Source organism: Symphalangus syndactylus, chromosome 7 (genome assembly GCF_028878055.3).
Source record: "Symphalangus syndactylus isolate Jambi chromosome 7, NHGRI_mSymSyn1-v2.1_pri, whole genome shotgun sequence".
NCBI classification, from domain to species: Eukaryota; Metazoa; Chordata; class Mammalia; order Primates; family Hylobatidae; genus Symphalangus; species Symphalangus syndactylus.
Window position 1 is genome coordinate 59,791,451 of NC_072429.2, and position 16,737 is coordinate 59,808,187.

At 42.6% G+C, this 16,737-nt stretch overlaps 1 protein-coding gene across 4 annotated transcripts in view; it reads right to left on the reverse strand.

Moving 5' to 3' along the window:
• FAM110B (family with sequence similarity 110 member B) overlaps nucleotides 1-12,668 on the reverse strand; it is a 78,511-nt gene extending 65,843 nt beyond the window's left edge. For all 4 annotated transcript variants that reach the window (XM_055286360.2, XM_063643294.1, XM_063643295.1 and 1 more), the window contains exons 1-2: nucleotides 12,475-12,668; nucleotides 7,219-7,307 (exon numbers count right to left, since the gene is read on the reverse strand). The gene's annotated coding sequence lies outside the window, so the exon portion shown is untranslated. The remainder of the gene's footprint in view (nucleotides 1-7,218; nucleotides 7,308-12,474) is intronic.
• Nucleotides 12,669-16,737: the final 4,069 nt, after the last annotated feature.

Consider the following 16,737-nt stretch of genomic DNA (forward strand, 5'->3'; position numbering starts at 1 on the left):
GGATTACAGGTATGAGCCACTATGCCCAGCCCCACAAACGTTTCTTTATCCTCTGTAGTTTGCTATATTCTGTGCTCGATTCTACAGCTTCAGAGTTAAAACATAATTCTTACCCCCAACTTGCTTATAGTCTATTAGAGACAGACAGAAAAATTTTACTGTAATTTAAATCAGATTTTCACAAGTGCCTTTAATGTACTCATAGACTAAAGAATGTACATGACTATGTGCTCACAGTCATAAGGCACTCTGAGGACACAGAATGTAAATGATGAATAAATGGCGATTTAAGGATAAGAAGCCAACATGGGAGGGAGAATCTGAACTGGTTCTTCACAGTTTAGACTGAGTTCCTCCTTCCTGCTGTCAGTGGGGCTGCTTTGCCTTCTAGAGGAGATGCGGTTATTTTCCCCTAGATGGGTTTGTCTCTGCATGCCCATTAAGACGTCACTCTACTATAGGCAGTTAAGAACTGACAATAGCTTTCCATTCTGTGTTGTTGATGAAAGTTTTTATTTTCATAAAGCTTCCTGGGTGGGTAAATCACTTCATTCCTCTTCAGGAAGTGAATCAGTCCATAGAATAGCGCTGATGCTGCAAAGCCTTCTACAATCTCCTCTAGGATTTCAACCCTAGCCCATGTGCTCACAGCTCCCTGCACAGAAGGGTTGGGAGGGCAAGGCTTATTTATTCATCCCCTCAAGCATCTAAGAGCTTAGGTTCTTTGATGAAGGCAAAAGTTTTAAATAAATTGATCATACAATTTAAGAGATAACACATAAACCCTCAGAGACAGCAAAGAATAATTCCAAGACTACTTATAAATAAATGCACATGGTATACATTAAATTGTGAAGAAATTTGTTGCATGAATTATCAATTTGTTGAATGAATAAATGGCAAAAATTCTTAGATTCTAAGAAAAAAAAACCCATTGCTTTTAAAGGAAAAAGTAACTTTTGAAACGGGCACTAAAGGAACTCTTGGACTTTAAGAGAGCGAATGGATAAGGGATTTCGGGCAAGCAGCAGCCCATAAGCTCTGAGGAACCACGTGTGTAGGGAACATGAGTAGAATAACAGACGCTGACTTTCAGTAAGTAGAAGAGCCCAGATGAGAGGTGGCTTTGGAATTTAAATTTGGTAGACAGATAACTGGGAGAAACAAGGTTTCAGAGCAGGGAAGTAACAGGATGAAAACTGTTTGTAAAAGATTTTCTGGCCAGGTGTGATGGCTCACGCCTATAATCCCAGCAATTTGGGAGGCTGAGGCGGGCGGATCATTTGAGCTCAGGAGTTCGAGACCAGCCTATCCAATATGGCAAAGCCCTGTCTTTATCAAAAATATAAAAATTAGCCAGGCATGGTAGCACACGCCTGCAATCCTAGCTACTTGGGAGGCTGAGGCAGGAGAATCGCTTGAAACTGGGATGCAGAGGTTGCAGTAAGCTGAGACTGTGCCACTGCACTCCCGCCTGGGCAACAGAGCCAGACTATGTCTCAAAAAATAAAAATAAGAAAAAGAGTTTTCTGCCTCCTACATGGACTGGTGTGGGAGCAGAAACTAGAGGCAGGTGACCAGCATAGGGCTAAGTCAGTAATGGGGTTGTTTGGTGATGAAGAGGGCTGTGCTGAGGCATGAGCCCTCGAGGAGGAGTCAGCAGGGCTCAACACCTGAACAGGCAGGCACAGTAAGGGACAGTCACTTGAGAGGCTTCTTCCCAGAGGAAAGGTCTCCACTGACAGTCATGGTGAGTGAAAGCTGTCTCTTTTTGAGCAAGGAGGATGTGGAGCTTGGTTTTAAATGTATCATAGAGAACTAGACCCGTAGGACTCAAGTAAAGGCAAAACATAAGTATTTCAGGAGCATGAAGGGCCAGTGCTCTGTGAAGCTCTGCCTAAAGACCATGCAAGGAGGGCAGCATTGCTACCCTGGTGAATAGGAGGAATTTCCAGAAGAAATGCAGATTAGGAATATATTTAGGTTTTTGGTCGCATCTCTGAACACAGATACACACACATGATGCCAGAATTGAATATTGAGCATTCTTTTATCCTATGCTATGGAAGAGGGAAACCTGTGTGGAGAGGACACTCCAGTGCTCACTAAACACCGGGTCCTGGCAAGCATCACATCTCTCTGAACTTCTCTGAGTACTCAGAACGCATGAATGCTTTCTGCATCCACACCTAGAGATGGGAGCACATGATTTACAGGTTGAAAAGAAAGTGAGAAGGTCTGGAAAGTCTAGGTTTTCTCCTGGCACAACTGCAATCACTGTTTAAATCTCCTGTCTTTCACCTGCGTCCTCCTAACAGTCTCTTTCCCTCTTTATACGACTTTTTGGTCTCTTTCCTACTCTAGTTGATTAAAGATTTTCATGGTTTCTACAGATCATTCTAATATTCCACCAGACATTTATGTTTCCTTGTAGCCTTTCCATTCTACTTTCCCCATTGTCCGACTTCCCTCAACTGGCTTTCCTGTTGCATGTATGACCCTGATATTGTAAAGAAATTAACTGGTGTGCAAGGTCTGGATAGGGGTTTGATAGAAGAGCCTTGGGTAGACTTGGGCTTTATACCCAGTGTATATCTAACCACATGGTTGCCCTTTGGTCTGCAGTTTAGCCTCTGATACCCATATTACATATATCCCATATCTACATACTGAAGATTCTAATGCTTCTCTGAAGGGCAAGTGAAGACTGCACATAACGTCTCCAGCACAGGGCCACAGGGCAGTCCTTCTACAGTCCATGGGCATAACTGTAGCCCATCCTTCCTCTCTGCTGATCTTTGTAAGAAAACAGTGACTGCATTTACAATTACACAATTTCTATTATAACAGCCACTAATAAACAACTATGCAGGCAGTAATACAGAATTTGTCTTTCATTTGATTAAAAAAATTTAAATATGTCAAATTACTCTTTTTTGTTTTTTTTAAAGATAGGGTCTTGGCTCTGTCACTTAGGCTGGAGTGCAGTGGCATGATCGTAGCTCACTGCAGCCTCAGACTCCTGGGATGAAGCAATCCTCCCACCTCAGCCTCCTGTGCAGCTGGAACTACAGGTGCATGCCACAATACCCAGCTAATTTAAAAAAAAATTTTCTGTAGAGACAGGGTCTCACTGTGTTGCTCAGGCTGGTCTTGACCTCCTGGTCTGAAGCGATCTTCCTAACTCAGCCTCCAAAAGTGTTGGGATTACAAGTGTAAGCCACCAACACCCTACTGTAATTTGACAATTTAAATTCCAATTAATAATTTTTTGAACTTCACAATAAATGTGTGTTAAATCCTCAAAAATAGAATTATACTTCTTTCTGAGTATGAGGGAGACTATCCCTAGATCTATCCTTAGAGAAGCGTATACAATTTTTGTGAATAAGTAAAAGAAAACATCTAAAATCCCTGCTTCTTTTCCCAGAGAATGCCCTTTCCTCTTCCTCTTTTTAAAAAAGCAGAAAGCAAGCCTGGCTCCTGGCACAGTGGGTCTCACTGTCGTGCCGACTCTCCTGATTCCTGAGAAGACCTTGCTCAAGGTCAGCTGAGATGGCCTCAGAGGAGCCACACCTGACTGTACTGCTGGAATCTGATCCCTGAGTCATTCTCTTGGCAAACAGTTGATCTGGGGAGAGGCAAAAGTCAGGGGTGCTGGCATGAGAGGATGATGAGTCATTGACAAGGTACAAACCGCTCATTCTGGAGGACCAGCTTTAGGAAACACCGAGTTGGAAAAAAAGGTGTCTGGGGAAAACCAGCAAGCATTTTTGGTCAGGCCCATTTAACATGCAAAATCAATGTGCGAGGGTTGTTGTTGTTCTGAGCAATTTCTCAAGTATCTAGCACGCACCATATTAAAAAGGCAAAAACCTGGCCGGGCTCAGTGGCTCACGCCTGTAATCCCAGCACTTTGGGAGGCCGAGGCGGGCGGATCACGAGGTCAGGAGATCCAGACCATCCTGGCTAACACGGTGAAACTCCGTCTCTACTAAAAATACAAAAAATTAGCCAGGCGTGGTGGTGGGTGCCTGTAGTCCCAGCCACTCGGGAGGCTGAGGCAGGAGAATGGCGTGAACCCGGAAGGCGGAGCTTGCAGTGAGCTGAGATTGAGCTGCACTCCAGCCTGGGTGACAGAGCCAGACTCTGTCTCCAAAAAAAAAAAAAGAGGCAAAAATCTGGAGAGAAGTTTTGAAAAAGGAAACCTTCAAGGAGAAACTGACTTTATCAATTACTTAAGTTTGAATAAGATAACAAGAAACAAAAAACAAAGGAAGCCTTCAAGCTTATTTCCTGAAATTGTAATTACATGCATAATGCATAGAAATTGGTGTTTGTGTATTCCTTTAAAAATGACTTACATATATACACTGCTGAGGACGTTTCATATTCTAGAAAGAACAAACTCAAAAAGGTTTGACCAAAAGAACATTACAATATCATTTTATTTCATGACTTCATTTGCCTCTTAGTTTCCTTAAACAAGGAGCCACTTTTAAAAAGACCCAGTGTGTTCTCTAAAAACAAAGTAATCTTAAACTCATATATTGAGAGCAGTGAAAATTTAATGGCGATAATAATGCATATGAATTCATAAGGCTGCTTATCTGTAATTTAAGAATCTAGGAAAGAAAAATGTTTTAATAAACTTTAAATGCAATAATAACCTGAAAGTTAAAAACATTTGGATACAGATAAGAAACAAATTACGCTTTTCAAAACATTCTTTAAAGCACTTTAAAAAATGTTTCAATCTATTTATGGGAAAACTGAAATAAAAACAACTTGAAGTAACTTGCACACATTGACTGAAGGTTATTTAAGAATTAGGTATCAGGTTTAGGATTTATGCCTGCAACCCAGCTGACACTGTGTTGGTGAGTCACATGGCTAAGTTCTTTCTAACCTTCCTGATCTAGGTAAATAATAGTACTGATAAAGCTCAATCAAGCTGATTACTTATGGCTGTGAAGGTAACTGACTTCTCTGGATGGTTTGCCTTGATGAAGGGAGAGGGACCTACCACTTCTTGTGTACCTAGGCTATATCAGGTATCTCCACTGCTCTGTCTTGTTACTTTCCCTACACCCCCACTGCCTTGCTGTTCTTCTTACTTGGCATATGAGAAACTGAGGCTCATAGAAATAAAGCAAACCATCCCAGTCCATCCAACTGGTTACTAAGCAGACGAGCTGAGGTGAAGGCCAGGTCTACTCAACTCTGTAGTTCTTCCCTGGCCACTAGGGCTGCAAACTCAACTGCTGTCAGCAGCCATTCCTGGTGAGCAGAACATCACGCAGCCCCGTACAAGAGAGAGGAGAGGTGGTGGGATCACAAGAGGGAGCAACATGTCCTGGCTTGCTCTAACTTCCCAGTTCTAGCACTGCAAGTCCCATGTCCTAGGAAACCCCTCAGCTCCCTAGGATGGTGCAGAATGAAAAGCATGGGCCTGTTAGAAAGTATTCCCCACTAAGTACACCTGCACTCGGGTACAGTTCTACAACCTCAGCTCCACAAGTGCTGGCGATGGCAGATGCAAACCTCCTTCCAGCCAACAAGAGCCCCCGGCTTTTGTATCAGAGCTTCTTATATCTGAGATAAGAAGATAAGTAAGATGGCGATAAGAATGAGAGACTTCAGGTTATAGCACTGAGGGGTGTTGTGGCTTTCTCTTTAATTCCTGTTTCTACAGATTGCAGAATTCTGTCTGGCACAGGCTGATTCTTACTTGTCAGCCTGAGTTAGATTCTTAGGTTCTAGAAAAGCGATCACATCATCTGACAACATCCTGCATAATGCAGTAATAATAAATTACAAAATACATGGCTTACTATATAAGCAAGGGTACATTACAAATGGATGCTAGAAAGGAAGCTGGAGGAAGGCTGTCAATCAAATCCAAGCATGGGGCCACTCAGAATGTGGGCACTGAGGCTGAGGCTCTGTTCTCCTGAGGGTTGCTCTTTACACTCTTCAACTCATGGTGGAAATGAGGTAACTGGAGAGCTTCTTTATTTTCCTAAACATTTCTAACCTCCTCATTTGGTGTTATTGAGCTCTCAGTCCCTCCATAAAAGAGGGAATCATCTGTACTTTGACCCCACCATTCTTCCACTTCCTTAGCTCTTTCCTGGAAGATGGTCTGGCTGTAGGAAGAGACCTGGAAAAAATGTTCCCAGGCTCTCCATCAGCCGTGGGGACCAGAAAGGAGTCCTGGGAGTGCTGGGGATGTGGGGAAAAGCACCCTGCCATTCCCAGGCCTGCTGGTCAGCCATCCTCCAAAGATGCTCCACCCCCTCAGTCTCAGTTCCTGGACTGGAATTTAAGTTCTGCTCTCTCGACCCTGCCTCTGTTAAGGGGCCAGCCTGCAAAGATCTCTCCAGGTCACCCACTCCCAGTGCCCTTGCTGCTGACCCTGCACCACCATCTCATTCCCCGAGCACAGAGAGTAAACTTCTGACCAGGCCAGGTGGCTCATGCCTGCCTCTGTTAAGGGGCCAGCCTGCAAAGATCTCTCCAGGTCACCCACTCCCAGTGCCCTTGCTGCTGACCCTGCACCACCATCTCATTCCCTGAGCACAGACAGTAAACTTCTGACCAGGCCAGGTGGCTCATGCCTGTAAACCCAACACTCTGCAAAGGTGAGGGGGAAGGACTGCTTGAAGCCAGGAGTTAGTATCAGCCTGGGCAACACAGTGAGATCCCATCTCTATGAAAAAAATTTTAAAAACTAGCCAGGCATGGTGGTGCACATTCATAGGCTTAATTACTCAGGAGGCGGAGGCAGCAGGATCACTTGACCCCAGGAGTTCAAGGCTACAATGAGCAACACACCATTGCCCTCCAGCCTGGGCAACAGGGCAAAACCCCATCACTGACAAAAAACAAAATTTTCTTTAAAACACAGAGGACCTCTAAATTCCTGGGAGATTACCTGATAAATAGCACACAGCATTTAACAAACCAACAACTAGCAGATATGTAGAAGGTGTATCATGAAACCCCTTGGAACAGCAAATGGCCATCACCAATACTTTGGTCCTGGGAAGGACCTCAAAAGGTGGGGATTTTTATTTATTTATTTATTTATTTATTGCCAGACAGCAAAATATCTGAAACCTCAGCTTCTTTGTCTTAGTGCAATAATGACACAGGTTTTCATAGAGAATCAATACCTCCTTCTCAGAATAGATCAAAGCAAAGCAATATGCTTACCTGAGAGGGGAATGAGTATTTTATGGATGGTAGGCAGAGGTCACAGGAACGCTGTCCTTTCTTAAAATGATCTCTGCAGCAGGAAATTGCTAAAAATCAAAGGAAGAAAAGATTGCTATTGCCTTTTTATTTGATAAAAATAGGCAGGCTATTAAATACATTTAGCAACAGACAGTGGTAATTCTTTTAAAAATTAGTCAATACGGGCTGGGTGCAGTGGCTCACGCCTGTCATATCAGCACTTTGGGAGGCCGAGGGGGGCAGATCACTTGAGGGCAGCAGTTGGAGACCAGCCTGCCCAACATGGTGAAACCCTGTATCTACAAACACACACACACACACACACACACACACATACAAAAGCAAAAATTAGTTCGGTGTGGTGGTGCTACTCGGGAGGCTGAGGCACAAGAATCACTTGAACCTGGGAGGTGGAGGTCTTCCGTGAGCTGAGATCATGTCACTGCACTCCAGCCTGGGTTGACAGAGCGAGACTCTGTCTCAAAAATAATAAAAATAGAAACTGATCAATACATTTAAAAAAAAGATAGCAAACATGTCAGTACACCAAAATGCATTAGTTTTTGCAACTTCATTTGGAAACTATTTTGTTTACTTCAACTATTGTTTCTTTTTTAAAAGAGACATTTAACCATGGATAGCAATTATGCAGAAAGAAGAATATAATATCAAGTTGTGATGAGTTGCATAAATAACATTTTATGTGACATCATATCTTATCTCCAGGGCTGTGAAAGAGTGATAAGAGTTTTAAGGGGCCTCAGAGTCCCTGGTACACACTCCCCATCTACAGAATCAGAAACTGAGGCCCATTCAAGGTAAGGGGCTCCGCAGCACCACTCGGCTGGCTGGGGCAAAGCTCTTGATTGCCCCAGGAGCACCGTTCATCTGCAGTGTAGCACCCCCATGCCAGGAATCATTAATGCTCTCATTCATTCAACAGGTACTGACTGAACACTTTCTATGGACTAAGTACTGTTCAAGGCTCTGGGGGTTAAGATGAAAAACCTCTGATCCCATGGAGTTTATATTCCAGAAAGGGGAAACTAAAGAAATAAACAAATACAGTAAATACTGTCTCAGAATGTCCCACTGAGGTGGCTCCATTAGAGGGAAATCCTGCAGGCAGTGGGCGAACAAGCCATGGGCTCTCTGGGGAAGCACATTCCAGGCAGCAGGGGGAGCAGCAGCGCCACTCTCCGCGCTGTGCAAAGGCACAGGAGGTTGGTGTGGCTGTGAGTGTGGGGGATTGGTGGACACTGTGTGGCAATGGATGGGCCCACCGATGGAAAGCAGGTGGCATGGACAGGCAAGCTGATGAAGGCCAGGGCGTTGGAGAATAGCTACTTAACTTACGGCGTGGGGGGGGCAAAGGAGACGGGGAGAAAACAAACCAGAGTTAAGAGAGCAACAGAGAATTGTTTCCTGTCCTGGAGGTCTGCTGGGTCAGAGAGCTGCTCTAAGGGACTACCATTCAACTCAGGCAGTGGGGTGGGGTCCGGAGGGCGGGAAAAGTAAAGGCTGCACATTTTACAGGGTTTTTAAAAGTAAGTGTGGAAGCCAGACTAGGGTAACATATGACAGAATTAGGAGGATTTCCTGACTGCAGGACCTATAGAAGTAGAAATGCAAGATCTGTTTCCATGTAGAGATTTTGCTGGTAGCAAGATCTTGTGCAAATAGGTGACCCCTAAAGTGGACTTCCCCTCCAAATTTGTCAAGATTTAAAATTTAAATCCAATTAAATGTGTAACAAAAGCAGATGCCTTCAAGGTGAAATCCAAGTGTGACAATCCAGTCTCAAATTTTACAAGCTTGTCTTTAATGAGCACATAGAAGATAAACGACTTTCAGGAGTCTACATGCAGCCCAGAGGAAATGACAATTCCTGCCAATGCAAACAGTTCCAAAAGTAACCACTAAATTACTTAAGAGTATAATAGCAGTCAAAGTGTTTGGTGATTTATCTAAGATGCATTTCTAAATTCTGGATATGTTAAAGAAAACTTCAATTCCCATGTGATGTAAATCTATTAACATATTTCCATGCAACAACCTAGTGTGTATTCTGAGAAGAGTTAGCAGGGAGAAGAGAAATGATACTTTACATGTCTTGAAGTCAATAAAAATATAAAAACAGGATATGAAGCCATGCCAGCTTCAACTTAATGCTGAGTTGTGAAGGTGATGCCAAGATGGGCAGGAAATAGTAAGTTCTGGATTGGGTACCATCTCTCTTCTCCTGAATCCCTCCCTGGCACTCCTCACCCCCTTTCTAAAAAACTGGTTGCCCCTCCTTGGTATCACCAAACTATGTCTCTCTGTCTGCCTCGTGCAGCCCTATTATTATTAATTTAGCTGCTTCTCTTCCTCAGTAGTCACTTCTTACAGGAAGGGACTGTGCCTTCTATTTTCTCTCGATAAGGCTTAACACAGAGCTTAGCATATGGTAAGTGTCCATGATCATGGAATACTACAATGAAAAATAACTACACTTAGATGAGAGGCCTAATATTTCTTTACATATTTTTCCAATCCAGGCAACTTTAACGGGTCAACCCTGAAATATTTACCAATTGCTAATGACAAATATCTTTCAGGTTTTTGGATTATCACAGATGCCAAGTGACCAGCCACAAATCCACCTATAGATATTACCATGGAAACTCTTACATGCAATATCATGCACTACCCATTTCTCTTTCCTCTTCACAAATATTTTCCACACCTTTTTCAGCCCAGTTACTTTGAGGCACATCATATTTTTCACGGAATGACTTCAGTTTTTAAACTGGTGACCACTTTTCCTGTTGAGACCTCAGGAGAAAACGTTAGAAAGTATCCCTTATAACAGAAAATGTTTTAACTTTAAAATATAATATGTATGTTTATGCTGACAGACCTATTGTTGTTTGGTCAGAAATGTCATCAGTAAAGAGCTATGGAATTTTAACGAGGAAGAAGAACAACATTTTAAAGTGTCCAAAAAATTTCTTTTTATTTTCTTGTCACAGAAATATGTAAAGAGTCTCCTTAATCTAGTTTTTAAAAAGTTAAGATGTGATACATCTGAAAATAAAAGCACATATTTTGGTTACTTTGCAAAAACATAAATAACACTTGTTTAATTCTGTTATAAAAAAAGCCCCTTTGGTGTATGTTAAAAGTCCCTTTGGGATATCGTAATACCGTTGCATTACACAGGACACAGATACATTCATATTTAAATTTTTAAAAAAGTTTCTCCTCCACACAGAAAGTCTTTAAGACCCAGCCCTAGGGATCTGACATCACTTAGAGCTACTTCCTACATCTTTCCATGACACACACCTCAAAGGGGCTCTGCACAAAAGGAACTCTAGACAATGTTTATGTGTGCCCAAGGCTTTCACAGTGGAGAAAACCTTCTTGGAAATTATTTAAGACTAAGGCAATTTAGGGAGCATTTCAGGAGATAGACACACAGGGAGAGAGATGGATCCACACCAATTTATCCTTCCCAAAATGAGTGTCCAAGCCTAACTGTTGATTCGCAGAAAGGTTTTTCTGCACATCCACATAGAAAAGCACAGCAGGCAGAGGGAGGGAGGGGACCAAGAGAGGAGGCTGGGCTTCTGGAAAGAGCAAAACCACTCTCACTGAAACTGCACTCTCCACCACTGATATGCACCCTTCTGCAATGGGAACAGGCGTGGTTTGTATCAAGGAAGTGGAATGTGAAGTAGAACGACTGTTCCGAGGTTCATTTCACCACACAAGGTGTCTAAAACCTGAGAATGCCGCCAGCTGGTTCACGTCACAAGGACACTGTATTACAAGCAACAACTATCAAACTTTCTTATTATAGACGATACTCTATTACAATTCATGGCAAGCTTTCATAATATTCCTTTTTTTTCCCTTAAAAATGTTATTTGGATGCATTTTGCACTGGATGACTTACTATCTGCCAGGAGGGACCTGGAAGGAAATGTGGGGTGGGGAGGGAGGCATGGTTGGTAAGTACTCTGAAGTTTACTCTGTCAGAGAATGTACTGAACCCCTTTAACCAGAATATAGTTCTAGATCAGAGCAGGTATTTGAACAAATTATTAAAATTGCAACGTTTGGCTTTTCAGGAGCAGAGAAATAATTCCTGATGGTTTTCAGAGATCAGCAAGGCTCTGGTGACAGCAGATACATGGTGGCTGGCAGCCAGCCGTGTGACTGGTGACTCAATACACAAGTTTCTGTGGACTCTACAGTCTGATATGGGAAGGATATCAATTTTTAAGTTTCATGAATAAGTAAAAACAAAGGCGTTTTTGGTATAAAATAGGACACTATGGAGAAGGCACACTGAGAAGGAAAAACTCATGCTGCAATTTGTTTGGGATATTTGAACCTCAGCCTTGCCCATTTAAATATTTTTCTTTTAGAATGTACCATTTTTTTAATCCCAGATTATTTAAGATTATCAATTTTCAGGCAAAAATTAATAGAAATAAAAATGTTGTCAAACAGTAGACAAAGTAAGTGGTAAGAACCCCACCTTCCTGTGACTTCGTTTCAACTCCTAACACAATGTCCCTGCTAAACAAAGCCATGAGACGAAAATTTCTCTTTCAAGCATAGCTAAATATACACTTTAAATATCTCTGGCAGAATGGGATATGTTAACCCTCTCTGTATTCAAAAGGCTTAATAAAAACTACAGAAGGTGAGACAAAGAAAAGCATCCAAAATGAAGGCTGCACACATCTTTAAAGAAACAATAGCACATTACTTCTGCTAAGGCACAGCTTCAACATCAGGAAAGTCACTGCCCTGTCCTAATTACAGTGTGTTTCACTAAATTCTTCCTGATTGCTCATTATTCAGGACAGTGTGGACTCAATGCAAACAAAGTCTACTGGGTACTGAAACGCACCTACAAAGACACCCAAATTGATGCAACATCGGGCATTCCAAAACAGAAGCAAGCTGGTAAGCATCAGTCCCAAGCACACACATGCACTCTTGAATCCAGGTAAAAACATTATTCCTTGGTGAATATTGTAAACAGAGTAGCTGTTTACCAGGCAAGCCTGTGGGAGAATGTATTTTCATACGGAATGCTGGAGTACCCACGGTATTAACAAAGCAAGATCAGATTAAACAGATGACACGATGAACATACTTCATTTCACGCATGGCCGTGTTTTTTGTGAGCGATAGACTTAAGTAATTACCATGAACTGAGCCTCCTTCACTGACCTCCCACAGCAGCTGGCCGTCCTTAATAGCTGATGCTCCACAACAAAGACGAACGCCTTCTCTCGGGCGCCTTATTCCTTCTTTAACGTTACCAGCCGAGCACCTCCACCGTTGCAAGAACACAGTACAGCACCTCTGTATCTATGTCTCTAATGCAGCATAAAGATTACTGTGGAAACCTATCACACGGGTGAGCAGCAACACCACCAACCAATGAGGAAAAGGCACATGCGGAATCCAGCACATGCTCTCTGAGACGCAGGCTGTCACCGGCGTTTAGCAGGCTGCTAATCTAATTATAGCTGGTTTGCTAGCACAGAGCCATTGGAGCAAAGCACAGGAGAAAATTAAATTTTAATAAATTAAACCTCATAGACAAAATCATCTCGACTTCCTGTCATTTTGAGGATTAATGTGTCACCTTATAAACTATAAGTGATTTTTAAAGTGTGTTCTTATTTTCCTCAAATCTAGAGAAACAAAGAGTGGTTAAATCAATGTACAGCACTATCGGCTTACTTAAGCTTATCAGATTCCAGCACTAAGAATAAATAATAAAATTGGTACTGTGAAAATAATAGTGGTGCTATAAAATCTGAGTCTTACTTTATTTACCCTAATTAAGAATTTGCCACATATTTGTCATAAAGTGCTAATTAATCTCTCTTCAATATAGTTGGAAATACTGTGCAAATTTCTATTCTATAGTGGAAAAGTGCTAATCAAGGTGTCAAAAATAATCTTGACTACAGCGATTAATTCAGTTATAAGGGACAGAAAAGGGATCTCAGAAGTTATTGTAAAAGGAAAAGTTAAACACATTTGGCCACTACACAATTGAACGGCCAAACTACTTCTAGAAGCCAAATCCTGTGATACATACGTGGGTGAAAAACATGCGTTCTCACAGCCAGACTGCCGGGGTTAAAGTTCTGGATCTCCATTACCTAGCTCTGTGACCCTGGGCAAGTAACTGCATTTCTGTGTCTAAGACAATGATAGGAGCCACTTCAAAGAGTTACTGCCAATGCGCTGTAAGTGCTTAGCACAGGGCCTGGCACAGGGTGGATTCTGGGTTCTATACCAAGCTCTTATGAGTAGTAGTGATCTCAACCACTCCATGGATTGTCTCTCTTTCTTTCCAGCATCACAGCACTCAAGACAGTACCTCAACACATCTCCAGCGTACAGCTCTGTCAGAAATACTATTCAGAAGTCATGAAGGCTGAGAAGCTAATGGTAGGGTTGATTAATTACACAGAACCATTATTAGTATTCACTGTTATAAGGCAAATTATGTCACCTACTTCTTTTTATATATATAATAGTCACGACTTTCACTTGATTCTATACAAACCTATCTTAAAAATAAATTTTCAGGAAATTAAGAGCTTCTAATTATTTTTATTAATGATATAAATTTAAAAAATGCTTTCTATAGAATATAAATTGGGAAAAGTTTTAATTAGAAGGAGTTGGATTAAATTTAAGATGACAAATTTATGTTGAAAAGGGAGAGAAGTCAGCTAGTCAAATGCAACTCTCCGTTCTGAGAGTTATCTACTTCTTTTCCCTTATTTTCTTTCTTCTGAATGTGTTCTACAGAATTAGCAGTCCTGAGCTGATCTAATCAAATCTGTAAATGTTAAACGGTTTTTTTCATATTTCCTACAAGTGGGTATATTCTACCAGTCAAATTCCATTCCAAAGATAAAAGATAAAATGCAAACTTCCCATTTCTGTAGTTTTTTTTTTTTTTTTTTTTTTTTTTAGCTAAAAAACTTTACAAAAAGCTGACACGCTCAAGAGGCATTATGATTTGCTCTGAGGAACCAGATTAATTAGTAGCCAAGAAACAGGACTATTGGCGAAGGGGCATTTCATCCTCCAATCTTTGTGTACCACAAACTGTTGGGAAACAAACCAGTGAAAGGAATGACATGGACCATAAACTTCAAGGGAAAGCACAGAAACTCATGGTCCATAAATTCAAGAGTGAAAACTTGTGCTGGAATGCAAACACATACGCAAACCCTGGAAAAAATATGATGGAGATAACTGGCTAAAGAGAGAGCTGTGTGTGCTACCTTGAAGCATCATCCTCGTGAATTATCAGAGTGCAATTACCATTATCAGGAGGTAAAAACTCCAAGAGGAATTGGCTTCAGAGATTTGGCCTAAGGCACAGCTCCCTGAAGGCTGCCAGGATACAGGCTAGTAACACTTCTAGGCATTTCTCTAGGAAACATCTAACAGCTTCTGCCTTCCTCTTAATTTAACAGACTGCTAGCTCAAAATAGGCACTGAAAAAGCTGTTTAATTAATTTGTTTCATGCCTGTTTAGTAGAAGACATTAAACAGACACTTTCTAAAAGAAGAAAGCTACTGTCCTTTCTTGGGTCTTATCTTTCAACATGTTCGGACCCAGTATTTGTTTTGGAACTGAGTAACAGTTCATTGGGAATCTTTCTCATTGCCACTTGGTTGCGGGGGGGCCTATGTATACAACCTCTGGAATGAGCCCTCGTCTTCGAACTTCAGTCAACACACTTTTGATTCTGAAAAATCATTTGTTTACTCAGTGAATCATGTTATGCCCTTACTATGTGTAAGGACTTGTGCTGGACCCTGGAAATACTGTAGGGAATAACAGAGCATTCTGATTCCTAAAGGAGCTTCTGTTGTAATGTGGGAGTGCTCATTAAGTGATTAGCAAATAAGCAATAAAGATCAGGTAAACTGCAGCTCAGCGCAGGATGCTCACATGAGAGGGGTGGAGGATCTGGCTAAGTCTGAAGCAGGTTTGCTGGCTTCCTCAGCTGGAGTGTGGCAAAAGATCTTCAAGAGCTGTGAAGGTCGTGGAGAGGCTGGCAGAGGGCAGTGGGTGGAGGAGGAAGGAGGAGACACAACCACACACACTAGAGGAGGAAAGGGTTTGTTTGGCTTAAGCTCCCTGAGGGTCTGACCGCAGCTTCTCTCCTTCTAGATCTTTGTAGATTCCCATTACCTTCCAAGTCGAAACCCTCATCTACTCTTCCTGGCTCAGAGAATGCGGACGTGTACATTTTACATTTGCTGTACTGGCAAGGAGGAGCAGGCACTACAGAAACCGTCTGCCTCATTGCATGGATTTCCTCAAGTTCTGTTCTCATTCTCTAACCCTGGAGACTGAAAATGAGGCTGTGTTTCCAGAATTTTCGTATAGAATTGTTACAACTGTTACAGTTTGTTCCCCTTGGAAAAAAGTTAGGGTTCACGCATAAAAAGTGATTCTGTTGAAAGCCAGGGCTCCGGGTAACTTTAGAGAGATCATAATATTCTGGCAGGAAGTATCTTGGTTTCAGTTGCTGGTCAAACACTTTCTTAAGGAGAAGGGTCCTGGAGAGCTGTTTCTGCTCTGATGAACAGCACCAGGGCCTGAGAAGGAGGCTTGGCTGCACGTAGGGCTATCGCGGCTGATGTTAAAGGACCGGCGTTTGAGCTGTGATCCAGCAGGAGCCTTGGGCCCCAGCCCACATAAGGAGTGGAGGGCAGCCTGGAGGGCTGAGTGCTGAGCAGAATTTATATCAGGGGACCTCAAGCCACAACATGAAGTCACTGCAGGCAGAGCTGGGCAAAGAAATCAACGATCCGCTTCCCAGTCAACACAAGCCAGGTCTGGGGAGCCACCAGGATCACCCCACACCGAGGAAAAGAAAAGAATACCCAGGCTGTGAAAGTCTCCTTCTGGCTACCAGGGGCAAGACAACTGGCGGGCAAGAGTCCAGGCAGCTGGTGCCCCTTCCTTTTCTGTTCCTGTCACTCAAACAGCAGTCTATCTTTTTTTGTGGAGTGTGGCATACCAGACACTTACTCAGCTGTGGCCTGGATGGCCTGGGACAGACTGAAACTGGCTGCTGGAAGTCACTCCTGCTGCTTCAAAGGCCATGGGCAGCAGCCCTGGCCCCAGCTCCTCCTCCACAGACACTTGGCATCCCTGTGTCATGAGGCAGCTTCACTGCCTGAAGAGGTCCTCAGCATCTCCCCAGTACCTGTGCATCAGCCCCGAACACCGAGTGTGAGTTCTCAGGGAGGTCGCCCGCTGAGAGGGACAATGGTGTTTGACAATGACCTTGCTGGGTACAAAAGCCCCGAGCAGACTGCACGAGTCTTCTCTGCAGGGCTCGGTTTAGAAATCAGTTGTGCATCTTGTAGTGTCTTCTCAAAGCCTAGTTTTTGTTCTTCCTCAAACGATCTGCTTTTTATAGTACTGGTGAAGGGGGC